The sequence below is a fragment of the Vicia villosa genome, linkage group LG6, assembly GCF_029867415.1.
Source record: "Vicia villosa cultivar HV-30 ecotype Madison, WI linkage group LG6, Vvil1.0, whole genome shotgun sequence".
Taxonomy (NCBI): domain Eukaryota; kingdom Viridiplantae; phylum Streptophyta; class Magnoliopsida; order Fabales; family Fabaceae; genus Vicia; species Vicia villosa.
This window is the reverse complement of record NC_081185.1, coordinates 13,155,057-13,172,378: the sequence shown is the minus strand read 5'-3', so window position 1 is coordinate 13,172,378 and position 17,322 is coordinate 13,155,057.

Genomic DNA, 17,322 nt, shown 5'->3' with positions numbered 1-17,322 from the left:
TTAAAAACAAACGATCACAATTTTTCAAAACGATAAACCGTTTCTTTTTGGTTTTTCTTTTCAAAAGAAACTATTGATTAAATCTTTTTGGATTGATCAATTGATTTTCAAACACGGGCCTCTCGAATATTAGTGAGTATAAGTCCCTTTCCTTTTTTCTTTGTACAGTTTTTCTTTAAACAGAAAACTTCTTTCAAAACAAAACTTTCAAACTGTTTTCAGAACGACGAAACCTCGCGTTCTTTAACAAAACAATCAACCATGTTTTATAAAATAAAACACGGGCCTCCATATAGGTATAAGTCCCATTCCTGTACATGAAATTAGGTATTTCATTGTACACACACCTTTTTGTACATACCTCGATCAATTTGATTTTTAATTTTGAATAACTAATCAAAAATGAAGGTTTTTCTTTAAATCTTCCCAAAAATACCATGGGCCTCCATGTAGGTATAAGTCCCAAGCCCCTTTGTAAATACTTGTTTACATAGCTTTTGAATAAACTCAATGGGCCTCTCCCCGAGTATAAGTCCCGAGCCCCCGTGTATACAAATGGATCATGCTTACAGGTATATTTCCTTCATAAACTCCATTATATACACACACCTTGTCATATATATGTAATTGTTCATATTTGTTCATGTACTTGTTCATATTTGTTCGTACTTGTTCATATTTGTGATCATGTTATATATATGCTTGTTCAACTTAGTACAACACTAGGTTCCCCATAGCCTCCTATTGGGCTTCGTGCAAAGAATCTCCCTAGTTTAGGTTAGGACATAGAGTATGGTTTCCCGGTGAAATCGCTCTAAGAGCTCAAACCAACTATACCATGCCTCCTCTTGGGCTTTGTACAAACGACTTGTCCCTCCCATAGCCTCCTCTTGGGCTTACAATGCAAGGACCCTGGATTGTCCCTCCCATAGCCTCCTCTTGGGCTTACAATGCAAGGACCCTCGGATAGCCTCCTCTTGGGCTTCGTACAAGGACCCACGGGCTTCTTATAAGCATCCCCAATATCCAAATCAAATACCCTAGGAGATTAGACATTTATCAACTCTATGATAGGAGTATCTCTTCTATATCATCACAAACAATCAATCAATCAAATAACTCTTTTTGCCACAAGGCTGGCTAATCAATCAAACCGTTTTGCCACCATACTGGCTGATTAATCAAAGTTTTTGTCACAAGGCTGACTTCATTGAAACTTTTGCCACAAGGCTGGCTGATTAATCAAAACTTTTTGTCACAAGGCTGACTTCATTGAAAGTTTTTGCCACAAGGCTGGTTAAACAACAAAAACATCTTTATCATTCTAAGCACCATAAGTGGCATGGCCCAGGGCTTATAATGAAAAGATTTTCAAATAAAATCAAACAGATGTATGTGATGATATAGATTAGATACATCGAACATTGAGATGACATTTGTCTCTTTTCCTTTGCTTCCACTAGCATAAGTGGGAACTACGATTGCTCTGACTTTCTCAACATCCCTTTGAGAATACGTAGGCACAAGGTCGTATCCTTGGCGAGCAAAACTTCTCCCTCAAACCATTCAAACCTTAGCACCCGTAGATCTCGAGCTACAGATGCTCTGATTCCCTCTAGGGGATATGTATGCAGAGGATCGCGATGATCTTTGCGAGCATAATCAAACAAACACATTAGGTCCCACCTATTTCACAAGAACCTCTCAATAACATGGAATGAAAAACATAGAAAAGAAACCTATAGAGTACTATAGATACGTTGGGTGCTAATACCTTCCCTTCGTATAACCAACCCTCTTACCCAAGATCTCTCCCCCACTTTTAAGGTTATTGCAACCTTTTTCCTTTTCCTACTTTGGAAACAATAAAAAGTTTGGTCGAAATAAAGAAAAATCATTTTTTTGAGCACTCGAGCCCAAAGAAGGCATCAGGTGTCTCATCCCGGAAAAGGATACGATTTTTCCCCGCGACAGAAAAATGGCGACTTCACTGGGGAATGATCTTTTTATTGTTTCCAAAGGAAGGGTTAATTCTATTTTCTATATTTTTCATTTCATTTTTTTTGTTACATGTGTGGTTCTGGTTGTGTTACTTGTGTGGTTCTGTTACAAGTGATACATTATGGACAAATCCTAACCCAGATTAAGTACACATAAGAATTAGGTGGAGGGTATAGTCATGTACAGGCGTACGTGAGAATCCTTCCGCTCAGTGGAGGTTCCTTGTTGGTAATATATGTTTAGCATGTTTCGTAGCGAAGACATTATTGCTTTCATTGAACTGTAGAAGCTGAGTTGGCCGTAGAACCCCAACCCATCCTGGCCTTATTAGGTTGTGGTGCAGAAACTATTCAGGTGAAGACATGGATTAGTTGTCATGCGGAGAACCACATTCAGACGAGTTTTTCTTGAGAATATTGCTGGCTCACAAGTTTAATTGTGCAAGCCGGTAATATCCGAAAGAAAAATGTAGACTCTGACGTATCAGTAGAACATGTTGTGCAGGTGATTAACTAGAACTATCCCATTTTTGGTTCTCTGACCTCATGCTCGTGACGCTGGACCTTTGAACCTATGTGTACCATGTTTGTTACCATGTTTGTGTACCATGTTTGTAGTACCATGTTTGCGTTACCATGTTTGCGCTACCATGTTTGCTTTACCATGTTTGAATATGTGGCATCCATGCATCCATGCATTCATACATTCATTAAAAAACCCATCTTTTTTCCATAAAAACATGATTTTTCCAAAAAAATTTAGAGAATTTTCCTTGCAAACATTATAGGATTAAGTTATGGAAGGGGTAAAAAGGTATACCAAAAAGTACGGTTTCAAAGCGCCTGATGTGGAAAAACTAAGAGAGTTAGCATCTTCTGTACAAGATCCTTCCGATTTTAGGAAAAGTTATGGAAAGCTTTTGCCTATCTTGAACACTCATGTTGATGAAGGACTTCTCAAAACTCTGGTTCAGTTCTATGATCCCGTCTACCGATGTTTCACCTTTCCAGACTACCAGTTGGTACCGACCTTGGAAGAATATGCCAATCTTTTGGGTATTCCTGTGTCTGACAAAATACCCTTCAATGGTTTGGAAGCCATTCCTAAGTCACACGTCATTGCAGCAAGTACCCACTTGAAGAAATCTGAAGTAGAGAGTAATTGGACTACCAAAGGAAACCTCCCGGGTTTAACTTCACACTTCTTAATAAAGAAAGCCTTTGATTTCATCGAAACTGGTAGCATGATAGCTTTTGAAGCTATACTAGCCTTGCTCACCTATGGGTTGGTTCTGTTTCCCAACATCGACAACTTTGTCGATATCAACGCCATAAAAATCTTTTTGAATGGAAATCCTGTTCCGACTTTGCTTGGTGACATGTATTTCTCTGTCCATCATAGGAATCGCCAAGGCGGTGGAATCATTGTATGTTGTGCACCTCTGTTGTTCAAATGGATTGTTTCACACTTACCTGAGTCTCCTATTTTCACGGAAAACCGAGAAGGCTTGCGTTGGCCTCGAAGACTTATGTCTCTTACTAATCATGATATTCATTGGTATACCTTGGCTCGCTGTGGTACAGAAACCATTGACAGTTGCGGAGAATTCGCCAACGTACCCCTCATTGGTACACAAGGAGGAATTAACTACAACCCGGTCCTAGCCCGACGACAACTCGGGTATGCAAATTCAACTAAACCCATTGGTCCCTCAGTGGAAGGCTACTTCTACCGAGAAGGGGATAATCCTCAAAGGTTGAAAGCAAGAATGGTGAGAGCTTGGTACGACGTCCGATGGAAAGAAAAAGGTGAGGCAAGAAATTGCATTGCCATGGACGCCTACACCTACTGGGTAAAGAAAAGAGCAAAAGAGTTCCAAATGCCTTATGCTTATGAAAAACCCATGTTTCCTGCAGTGTCTCAACGACCCAACATTCCCACTATGGAGGAATACCAAGACACTTTGGCTAAGATGAGGGTAGAAAAAGACGCTTGGGAAGAAAAGTTTCGTAGAACTGATGTGGAAAATAGAAAGTTGAAGAAAAGAGTGAAAGATCACGAAGAAACTCTCTATTATCAAGATGGATGGCTCATGAGCAAAGATGAGAGGATTCGTCAGAAAGACGCTGCAATCAAGAGGTACATCAAAGAAAGCAAGAAGAATCTTGAAGGCTCAACAAGCAACGCTCCGACTCCTGATGATTGGAAGAATGTTGTTGACAAACTGAGGACCGAAAAGGCCAAATTGAAAGCTTACTATGGGAAAGAAATCATGAAGCTCAAGCTGCACAATGCATTTGGTTCTTCGTCTGATGAAGATGCTTAGGATTGTTTAGCTTTTTATTTATCATTTGCTTTTGTAAGGAGCTACGCTCCAATGTTGTAACATTTCCCATTTATTCAATAAAAGAATAGTTTGTGTTCAAATGTTTGCAAGGAAATAATCTTTAAAATATTTGGAAAAATCATAAATTTCTTTTTGCATACATCATTCTGCATATCGAGTCCGTTGTATAGAGTCTCATCTTTTGGATCTTTCTCCAATAGATCGTCAAGCTGTCGCGTCTCAAAGTTTCTCGACCGCGCTCGCAATCAGATCACAGATACAATACTCGTTCAAGCAGAAGAAGAGTAATGGAACACTCTGAACAAGAGAATATTGAGCTTCGTGGTACAGTGACCACCCTTCAGGAAAAGTTGGAAAGTCTCACTACTCTGGTTGACTCCTTAATGGCCGCACAGAATCAGCCACCGCCACCAAACAGTCAAGCAACAGTGACATCTGAAGTCACTACTCCAGTTTCTACAGTTGCATTCAGCATTCCATCTTTCTCCATGCCAGAAGGTTGGGGCACGCCTTTCAGCTTTGGTGCAGGTTTTTGCCATAATTTCTCTGGGGTTCAAACAACCACAACTGAAGCACCTGCTACACAAGGTTCGGCGTTTATTCCACATTCAGGGGTAACTTTTTCCCAAATCACTATGGCACTTTCTCAACCCACTATGACGGTTCCGACCCCTACGGTTCACACTGTTCCTTATGATGGCAATGAGATTTATCATGATCAAGGTGATAGCACAAATCAGCGTAATCTTGTGGGAGATCTCCAAGAGCAGTTTAACAAGATGCAGCTGGAAGTTAAAGCTATCCGTGGAAAAGATTTGTTTGGAAAGAATGCCCAGGAACTATGTTTAGTTCCCAGTGTACAAATACCTGCTAAATTCAAGGTCCCTGACTTTGAGAAGTACAAAGGTAGTTCTTGTCCACAAAGCCATCTTGTGATGTATGCTAGAAAGATGTCTACTTATGCAGATAATCATCAGTTGCTTATCCATTACTTTCAAGACAGTTTGACTGGTGCCGCACTGAAGTGGTACACAGGCTTGGATAGCACTAATATTCGAACATTCAATGACCTAGGTGAGGCCTTTGTCCGACAATACAAGTATAACTCGGATATGGCTCCAGACAGAGATCAGCTTCGATCCATGGCTCAGAAAGACCATGAAGCTTTCAAAGAATATGCCCAACGATGGAGAGAAACTGCTGCTCAGATTAATCCACCGTTAAAAGAGAAAGAGATGACAAAGATCTTCTTGAATACTCTTGGCCCGTTTTATTATGAACGCATGATTGCTAGTGCTCCAAGTGATTTCACCGAAATGATAAACATGGGGATGCGTCTAGAAGAAGGAGTCCGAACAGGACGTCTAACTAAAGAAGGTGGATCTTCAAGCGGAACCAAAAAGTTCGGAAGTGGTTTACCAAAGAAGAAGGAACAAAGTGTTGACATGGTATCCCAAGGGAGGCCAAGAGGAAATGTCAGTCGTCAACGACAGGTAGCTGCTATCGCACCAGCCGTTAATACAGCACCGATTCCGGGATTTACCCCGCAGTTTCAACAACAACAAGCTCAACAGTTTAACAATAATCAGAATCGTGTACAAAGAGCTCCACAGTTTGATCCGATTCCAATGACCTACACAAAATTGTACCCTGCTTTGATTGAAAGAGGTCTTTTTCAAACTAAAGCACCACCACCCGTACCTGAGAAACTCCCATGGTGGTACAAAGCTGAGGTCTCATGCCCTTATCATCAAGGAGCACCTGGCCATGATCTTGAGCATTGCATAGCCTTGAAATACGAAGTTCAGAGGTTGGTTAGATCTAATCTCCTCTCTTTCAGAAATTTGAATCCAAATGTGCAAGCAAATCCGCTGCCCAATCATGGAGGGCATGTTGTAAACATGGTGTACAGATGTCCTGGTCCATACCGAGTCTATAATATCAATTTCTCAAGAGCAGATTTGGTACAAATGCACGCTACTCTCTGTCAAGGGCAGAATTTTCGCCAGCATCACTACGGTTCCTGTAGCATATGTTGTGTAGATCCTCATGGATGTTCTATTGTGAGAAGAGATCTGCAAGTCTTGCTAGATAATGGTACTATTCAGATCTACAGAAATAGGAATGAAGATGAAGTTAACATGATAGGATGTTATCCGCATGAGATTTTAGTCTCAGATATCAACTCGGAAATGCCTAAAGTTAACGTCATCGTTCCTCATTTCAACATGCCTGAGCGCATAGAAGTTACTTACAACAAGCCAAGGGTTCCTGTTGCTCCTTTGATCATTTGTCTACCTGGACCTGTTCCTTATGACTCTGACAAGGCAGTTCCCTACAACTACAATGCGACAATGATAAAGAATGGACAAGAAGTTCCTTTACCTACTCTTTCATCTGTCGTGAACATCGCTGATGTAAGTCGAGTAACAAGAAGTGGACGTGTGTACACTCCACTACCTCCAAAGCGGCCTGTTGCTCAAGCAACCGGGCAAAATCCTGTCAATACACCAGTGGGAAATCCTGAGGAAACTCCTGTCAGTAATACAAACACTGATGTTGGTCAATCTAGTGGAACCAATGTCAATCCTGACTTTGACGAAATTTTGAAGCTTATCAAAAGAAGTGAATACAAGATTGTGGATCAGCTTATGCAGACTCCTTCAAAGATCTCAATACTTTCATTGTTGTTGAATTCAGAAGCCCACAGGGAAGCCCTGATGAGAGTTTTGGATCAAGCTTTTGTAGATCATGATGTGACTGTTGACCATTTTGATGGGATAATAGCCAACATAACTGCTTGCAACAAGTTAAGCTTCTGTGATGAAGAACTCCCCGAGGAGGGTAAAAATCACAATCTTGCTTTGCACATTTCTATGAACTGTCAGTCAGACTCTTTGTCCAATGTGTTGGTAGACACCGGATCTTCCTTGAATGTGATGCCAAAGACGACTCTTGCTCACTTGTCTTACCAAGGAATGCCTATGAAGTTCAGTGGTGTAGTAGTCAAAGCATTTGATGGTTCGCGAAAATCTATTATCGGCGAAGTCAACCTTCCCATGACAATTGGCCCACATACATTTCAAATCACTTTCCAAGTCATGGACATTCAAGCTGCTTATAGCTGTCTGTTAGGACGACCATGGATCCATGAAGCAGGGGCAGTGACTTCTACGCTCCATCAAAAGTTAAAATTTGTAACAAATGGAAAATTGGTAACGATAAGTGGAGAACAAGCCTTAATGGTGAGTCATTTATCCAATTTCTCTTTCATTGGTGCTGATGATGTGGAAGGAACTCAGTTCCAAGGTCTCTCTTTAGAAGACGAATCTTCCAAAAAGAAAGCATCAATCTCTTCTTACAAAGAGGCGGTAAAAGTAGTGAAAGATGGAACTACCACTGGCTGGGGGCAAGTTGTGATCCCGACCAAGAATGAAACTAGAGCAGGACTCGGATGTTCACCAATATTCTCAAACTGCACCAAGAAGGATGAAACCCTTCGTCCGATTAAAGAAACATTCATTAGTGGAGGGTTCCTTAACCCAATTCCTCAAGAGGTTAATGTCCTTATCAAAGAATGTATCGAAGAAGGTCTGCCCGATACTGAAGAAGAATGGAAATGTTATCTCAATGACTCAGGATACATATCTCAGGAAGAACCATATCCTCCTTCGGAGAAATCCAAAGGCAAAGAAACTGAGCCTGTTCCTGCAGAAATTTGGGACACCTTGGGACATCCAAGTGGCAAATATGATTATATGGTGAAATATACTGCACCTGAAAGTTCAAAGATTGCGATTGAGGATATCCAACCAACTGGATGGGGAGATTCCTTTGAATATAATAGTCAACCAGAAGAGGCTTATCAGCCCTGTCAATTTTCTCAGCAGCCTGAAATTACTGACTTCAATGCATCTGCCAAGATTTATAATCCTGAAGATGGTTATTATCACATAAATGCCATTTTTGAAGATGAAGGGGAAGATGGTCCCTCAGTTGACTCGGAAAGTGTCGCTGACAATGAGTCTCTTCATCCTGAAGACTGGAAAATACATCCTGAAAATTCTGAAGATTGTGACTCATCTTATGCTCTTCAAGAAGTAGAAGAAAGACCGTTTAACTCTACAAAGAACAAGGTTGACAAACCAGGACATTCAAATCCTGCTCGACCAGCGGTCAATGTCAATACTGAAGATAATTCTGAGGGGAATTTTCCTGAATACATAATACACAGAGGAGTTCGTTGCTACTGGAAAGCTGTTGACGTTCCGAATGTTGTTCGCCGCTCAAAGTAATCACCTCGTTGTTATTTTGACCTCCTGCCTGGCCCAAAGCAGAGAGATGTTTTATAGGGCTTCGCTTTTAAATGTTCCGCCCGAATAACTTTGTGTATAGGGCTTTGTTTTAAAGGTTTCCCTCTTTGTCCCGCCCAAGACAAATGAGTTTGTGTTTAGGGCTTTGTTTCAAAGATGAATCATAAATAAAGTGTCATTTTGAATTCCCTACATTATATGTTCTATTTTTGCTTTTTCTGGAAATGGTAATCCTAAAAAACCAAAATAAAAAAAAAAAACTTTTTCAAAAAAAATCTGCATACACTCTTGCATTCATAAATTTTCTGAAACAAATATAAATCACATGTGCAGATTTACTATTAATAAACCCATTGAATGCAATAACCCTATGCCCTCTCCCAACTTTGAGTTTCCTGTGTTCGAAGCCGAAGAAGAGGAGGAAGAGGAGATCCCGGATGAGATCTCTCGATTACTTAAGCACGAGGAAAGAGCCATTCTGCCTCACAAAGAGCCTTTAGAAAAGATCAACTTGGGTTCTGAAGAAGACAAAAAAGAAGTGACCATTGGATCGCTGCTTGATGCTGATATCAAGAGTAAGTTGACAGACCTTCTCAAAGAATATGTTGACGTGTTTGCCTGGTCCTACCAAGACATGCCTGGGTTGGATACCAATATTGTTCAGCATTACTTGCCATTGAAGCCAGAATGTCCGCTAGTTAAGCAGAAATTGTGAAGGACTCACCCTGATATGGCTAACAAGATCAAAGTGGAAGTTCAAAAATAGCTCGACGCAGGTTTTCTTGTCACCTCAGAATATCCTCAATGGTTGGCCAACATAGTGCCAGTTCCGAAGAAAGATGGCAAAGTCAGAATGTGTGTTGACTACCGTGACTTGAACAAGGCCAGTCCAAAAGATGACTTTCCATTACCACATATTGACATGTTGGTTGATAACACCGCTAAGTTCAACGTCTTTTCTTTCATGGACGGGTTCTCTGGTTATAATCAGATCAAGATGGCTCCCGAAGACATGGAGAAGACATCTTTCATCACCCCATGGGGTACCTTTTGCTACAAAGTGATGCCGTTTGGATTGAAGAATGCAGGCGCAACTTACCAAAGGGCAATGACTACTCTCTTTCATGACATGATGCATAAAGAAATTGAAGTTTATGTGGACGACATGATAGCCAAGTCCAGCACAGAAGAAGAACATATTGAATACCTTTTGAAGTTGTTTCAACGATTAAGGAAATATCAGCTTCGCTTGAATCCTAACAAATGTACTTTTGGGGTTAGGTCTGGAAAATTCTTGGGTTTCATTGTCAGCCAAAGAGGTATTGAAGTAGATCCCGACAAAGTTAGAGCTATTCAAGAGATGCCTGCACCAAAAACTGAAAAGCAAGTAAGAGGATTTCTCGGACGATTGAACTATATCTCCAGATTTATCTCTCAAATGACTGCTACATGTGGGCCAATTTTCAAGCTTCTCCGCAAAGATCAAGGGGTTGTATGGACTGAAGATTGCCAGAAAGCGTTCGACAGTATCAAGGAGTACCTGTTAGAACCACCAATATTGATTCCTCCGGTTGAAGGAATACCACTAATCATGTACCTTACTGTGTTGGAAGAATCCATGGGTTGTATGCTTGGACAGCAAGATGAAACCGGTAAGAAGGAACATGCTATCTATTACTTGAGTAAGAAATTCACAGACTGTGAGTCTCGTTACTCCATGCTCGAAAAAACATGTTGTGCTTTGGCTTGGGCTTCAAAACGTCTCCGCCAATACATGATCAACAATACTACTTGGTTAATCTCCAAAATGGATCCGATCAAGTATGTCTTTGAAAAGCCTGCCTTAATAGGAAGGATTGCCCGATGGCAAATGCTGTTATCTGAGTATGACATTGAGTACCGTGCCCAAAAAGCGGTCAAAGGAAGCATTCTCGCCGATCACTTGGCGCATCAACCAATTAATGAATATCAATCTCTCAAGTTTGACTTTCCTGACGAAGATGTCATGTACTTGAAGATGAAAGATTGTGACGAACCATTACCTGAAGAAGGTCCTGATCCTGGATCAAGATGGGTCCTAATTTTTGATGGAGCAGTAAACGCTTTTGGCAATGGAATTGGGGCAATCATCATCACTCCCAAGGGTACTCATATCCCGTTCTCTGCCAGATTGCTATTTGATTGCACCAACAACATCGCAGAATATGAAGCTTGTATCATGGGTCTCGAAGAAGCCATTGACTTAAGGATCAAGATCCTCGACATATATGGAGATTCAGCCCTCGTGATCAACCAAATCAAAGACAAGTGGGAAACTTACCACCCTGGCTTGATTCCTTACAGAGATTATGCAAGACGTCTGTTGACTTTCTTCAACAAGGTTGAATTGCATCATATACCTCGAGATCAGAATCGAATGGCAGACGCCTTGGCTACTCTATCTTCCATGTTCAAAGTCAATCATTGGAACGATATGCCTACAGTCAGAATTACGCGCCTTGAAAGGCCCGCCTATGTGTTTGCAACTGAAGTCGTCATCGATGATAAACCGTGGTTCCACGACATCAAACGCTTCCTTCAAACTCAAGAGTACCCGCTTGGGGCATCAAACAAAGATAAGAAAACTCTAAGGAGACTTTCAGGCAGTTTTTTCCTGAACGGAGATGTGCTATACAAAAGAAACTTCGACATGGTTTTGCTCAGATGCGTGGATAGACACGAAGCAGACATGTTAATGCATGAAGTGCATGAAGGGTCCTTTGGAACTCATTCAAATGGGCATGCAATGTCCAAGAAAATCTTAAGAGCAGGATACTATTGGTTGACAATGGAATCAGATTGTTATAAACATGTGAAAAGATGTCACAAGTGCCAGATCTACGCAGATAAGATCCATGTGCCACCGACTCTACTCAACGTTCTCTCATCTCCATGGCCTTTTTCCATGTGGGGTATCGACATGATTGGGATGATCGAACCAAAAGCTTCAAACGGTCATCGTTTCATCTTAGTGGCAATTGATTACTTCACCAAATGGGTCGAAGCAGCATCTTACGCCAATGTTACAAGACAAGTGGTTGTGAGGTTTATCAAGAATAACATCATTTGCCGATATGGTGTTCCCAGCAAGACCATTACTGACAATGGTTCAAACTTGAACAACAAAATGATGAAAGAATTGTGTGAGGAATTCAAGATTGAGCATCATAACTCTTCTCCTTACAGACCAAAAATGAATGGTGCCGTTGAAGCCGCTAACAAGAACATTAAGAAGATCGTCCAGAAAATGGTCGTCACTTACAAAGACTGGCACGAAATGCTGCCATTTGCTTTACATGGGTACCGTACTTCAGTGCGTACTTCAACAGGGGCAACCCCTTTCTCTCTAGTATACGGCATGGAAGCTGTGCTCCCCGTAGAAGTTGAAATCCCATCAATGAGGGTCCTCATGGAGACTAAGATATCAGAGGCTGAATGGTGTCAAAACAGATACGATCAGTTGAACTTAATTGAAGAAAAACGTATGACTGCTCTATGCCATGGACAGTTATACCAAGCAAGGATGAAACAAGCCTTCAACAAAAAGGTTCGACCTCGTGAATTTCAAGAAGGCGACCTCGTGCTTAAAAAGATCTTGTCTTTTCAACCAGATTCTAGGGGCAAATGGTCTCCTAATTACGAAGGCCCGTATGTTGTCAAAAGAACATTTTCTGGCGGCGCCATGACTCTTGCAACCATGGATGGTGATGAGCTCCCACATCCTGTGAATGTTGATGCAGTCAAGAAATACTTTGTCTAAAAAAGAACAAAAGAACAGCTCGGTAAGTCGAAAACCCGCAAAGGGCGACTTAGGCAAAAATGAGCGTCTCGGTGGACTGAAAACCTGAAAGGGCGGTCCAGGCAAAAATTAGAGACAATAAACAGAAAAATTCATCCTGGCAGATTGAAAACCTGAAAAGGCAATCTAGGCAAAAATTAAGGATTTATGACAAAGTAACTGCATCAGTCCGTACTTCGTCACCTGAAAAGTCTTTTTCATCAAAGGATCTTCGATCAAATCATCGCCAATCTAAAGCGACAAGCACAATTGGAACTCAAAGTTGTTAGGGGGAATAGTGATTATTGCTTTCAATGTAGCCTTTTCCGCATAATTACCATTTCCAAATTTTGTAAATACTCTATGGAATCACGCCTTTAGCTGATTACCATCCTATTAAATTAATTTGAGCCTGGTGCCCATTTGTTTGCAATTTCTAATTTCTTTTAGCTTGCAAAATGACGCTTTAATTGTGTTATTCACTTTTGAAAAAAGAAAAAAAAAGTTTTAAATGAATTTACTTTTCTTTTTCAAAATAAAAGCGAAACCTTCCTTTGAGTTGTGAACAACAGAAGGAACATCAACAACTATCTCCATAGGATGAATCAAATATTATGATAGGAAAAGCTTTTCTATCCCCAGTGAAGAAGCTCTTCTATCCCCAGTGAAGAAGGTCTTTTATCCCCAGTAACGAAAATTTTCCATCTCCAGTGAAGAGGTTCTTCCATCTCAATAAGAAAAAGATGCTTATCATCCCCAGAGAAGATTAAAGCACGCAACACCATTCATCACCTGTGTTATCTACACCGTGTTGAAGAACATTTGCCAAGTATCTGGTTGTATTGCGACGTCGGTCCCTCTCCAGTATACTTCTTTGTCTGTCAGTATTGTTAGCATGCATGCGACATTCATGACATTCATCATTCATACATATTTGCATCATTTATGCATCATTGCATTTTTCAAATGTTTGCTTTAAAATCACTTGTTTAGGATATATCTATCCTCAAAAAAAAAAAAAAAAAAGGAAAAGAAACAAGTATGGGTGTGTCGTCTCTCCAAGTAGGTCGTCACCCATAAGCAAAAAGAACATATTCTTTCTCCAGTTCCCCACTGAGATCATTCCTCGTGGAAGAAGGTTGCTTCAGTCTTCTCCTCTCAAAACAAAAGAGAAAATCCCGTTGAGTTCATTCCTCATGGGTACAAAGTCTTGTTTGACCGTTTCTTTCCAAATCATTCATGGATAGAACCCTGTCTTTACCAAATATTCAAATTCCGATTCCCCAAACAGAGTTGTGAAAAACAGGCAATAAGCAATAGCCTCATCATCTGAGCAGCTTATGTCTCTTTCAAAAGCTTTTTCCTCTCAAGGAAATCAATCATGAAGACTATTTGACAATCAGGGCCTTATTACTGTTCACAAGGCTGAATAACCAGTAATTTCCCTAGCAAAGTCTCCAGAATCATTTTATCACTTGGATGATAATTGATCATGTCTTTAGAACCACTATCACGAGGCTGGTAGTCGGTAACTTTCTGTTCTGGTTATATTATTTAACATGTCTATCACCATGCTGATAGTCGGTAATATTAACCGAACCTTTGAGATGTATTTACCTTGTCAAGTCTATCACAATGGTGATAGTCGGTAATACAGTTTCATACCTTTCACCTTCGCATTATTAAACAAGTCTATCCCCATGCTGATAGTCGATAATGTCGATAGGTAACCTTTTCTTACAAAGCTATCATTTCTCGGTGAGGCATACACTTGCTTTCCCGAAAAAAAGGAAAAACGGATTCTCTTCCTAAAACGGATTGAGACATCCTTCCCGGTCTCTTGTCCCCAGTGGAGTCAGTTCTTGATATTCCCTCGGTACAGATATCCTTGCATCATTCGCAATTTTGGTATCTTAGGTCCAAAATTTGCGTCTTCTGATATTTAAGTCTCTTCCACCCTATCAAAACGAAGATTTTCAATCTTCATATCTCAGGTTGAAGAAACTTAAATAGGGGCATCTGTCATACCCCAATTTTTGACCTAAGATACCACCTCATATCATAGCATATGCATCATTTGCATCTCTAACAAATTGCATAGCTTGTGTTTGCTACTTGTGACTCAGCAGGGTTTAGTCAAGAAATCAATCATCAGTACAAGCAACAATCAATTAGGGTTTTGTTTTCCCTTCATCTCAAAAGAACCATCTTCACCAACAATCAACATCTGGTCCTCAAAGATTCATTTCAACAAGCTCAGAGGCTTTGAATCAACCAGATTAGGGTTTTGACTGAAGATAGCACACCCTTGACTTTTGCTCAGGATTTGACCTAATGACTTGGGACATGACCTCAAGACCCCAAGTACATCATTTTGGCCTAATCTATTGACTCAAGACATCTCCAACACAGGGACTGATCAACAATGAAATTTCAAATCATCAGATTAGGGTTTTTTTTGAACTATCAGGGACTGAAATCAGGGATCACATTTGGGAAACCCTAGAAATCCCCAGGAAGTCAATCAAAGGTTTCAATAATCTTCAAATAATCCCTATGACAACATCCAATGGAAATTACATCTCAATTCAAGATCCACAGTCATCAATTTCATCAAGTCGACAATTAGGGTTTTTGACCTAATTCACTAAACAAATGACTTTTTAATCAGAACATGGTGCCATAACTTAAAACATGGCTCAAGGTCTTCCAATAACTCAATATGATCCATTCATACCATTCATTTGGTGAGGATAGCTTGGTTCATTTAAAATCTCCAGAAACGCGATTCGTCTGAAAAAGTCAACTGCACAAGATCACCATTGACTTTTGGGGAATTTTGGTCAACCTTGACTTTTGAAGTTTTGAATCATCAATATATGATATATGAATTCATTTGATCAAAGAAAATCAAGAAAATCAATCAAGAATCAAAAACTCAAAGTTTGACTTTTATACTTAGAAAAAATTCTAAGTGTTTTTTAATGGTTTTTTTCAAACTTTGGAAGGGAATAACTCAAAATTTCACCTACAAACTGAAAAAAACTTCCAACATGAAAGTTGTAGATTTTGATCCAATGAACAACTTTGTCACATATAATTTTTTTCCAAAAGATCAACCATTTAAGAGATATGGAGCTTCAAAGTTGGTATCTTTTGAAAATTTCACTTAAAACCTCATTTTCTTCAAAGTTCATGGATCTTTTTCACCCATTTCCCTAAAGGTCTTGAAGAAACTTTCAACTAGGGTTTTGAAGTGTGTAATATGATCTTTCCAAAATGTCCAAGAGCATGAAAAAATATGGAGCATAGCTATGGTTTTGAATTATGCATTTAGTGATCATTTTCACTTGAAATTTCAAGCCATTTTCACTAAGTTATGAACCATTTTGCCAAATAATGCAAGTAATGATGCATCAAGACAATAATTGAAGATATTTTCTGATTTGAAGATCAGAATGGAAGAGGATAAGAAGCTTGAAGTTTAACCATGGTTTAGTCACTTTTAACCATTATGCATTAAATGTAAAGATTCCATTTTATCTCCAAATGCCAAATCACCATTCTTTGATCAACTTGCAAAGCTTGGAGTTCAGAATCCTTGGCCTAAAAATAGAGGTCCAAACTTCATTCAAATTCACACCAAAACCTCATAATCATAGGTTTTCTCTCTTCTTTCTTAAGTTACAAGTTTCATGAGTTTCAAAGAGGGAGAATTGCAATTTCCATCTCTTGCAATTTCTAAGCAAAGTGAGGGTTCTAACATCCCATAAACATCAAATGTGATGTGTTTGATCCATCCACACACCCCAAAAACACTCAAATCTCAAAATCACTACCTCACTTCCATATATGCACATAATAAGCCTTATCATGCCAAAATCCACACAAGCTCATTTCTGACCAAGTTAATCATCCAAACACCATCCATGTACCATATATGAACTATCCCAATCATCATCCCTGACCTGTAACTCCAAAATCACCAAGTTTAATCCTCACTTGAGTCCTACTGCAGATCGGGTACCACAAACTGATCAAGAGGTTTTCAATCCACTCCAAGTATCCAAACATGTTCCATAAGGTCCACTGAAGGTGTTCAGATCAAGAAACAACATCTGGAATCCCTTATTTGCGGAATTCGATCCTCAGTTGTGCCGTTTTTAAGGTAAGTGTTCATGAACTTCAAACTCTATCATACATGCATCATAAATGAAAAATTGAGTTACCATCTTGTTTCTGCACCATCACTGAATAATAACCCTCAATCAATTGCATCATATCATGATCATACACGATTTCACAATGATTTGTCATATTAGGGTTCTTCGTGTTCATCAGAAAATTAATCATCTTAGAACAAAAATAAATGAAATTAAAGATCACCATCATGTTCCTTATGGAAAATCGAGTGAAATAGACCCTTTACTTGTTCAAATTGGTTCAGTTTCAGAAAAATTCAAAATCAAAATAGGGATGTGTTCTTGGCGCCATTTTTTGTTCAGAAGTTTCAAATACTTGTTTTTGAATATAATTAAATGAGTGTGTATCATAAACAAGCTGCACGCGCAGCTCAGTTGGTTGTTGTTTTGAGCAGTGAACCTCAGGGCGTGGGTTCAAACCTTGGCAGGACCAAAACCCAATTTTTTTTGACACTTATTTTCTTCAATTTCTTTACAACTTCAATTAATTATTTAACCAATCAAAATTCATCATTTTCACTTCACTTTTTTTACACTTCTTATTTAATAGGTATATTTTAAGAACATCCAAAAAAATCACAAAAAAATATTAATTTAATACATTTTTAATTAAGTTTAAAATGACATATTTTTAAGTATTTT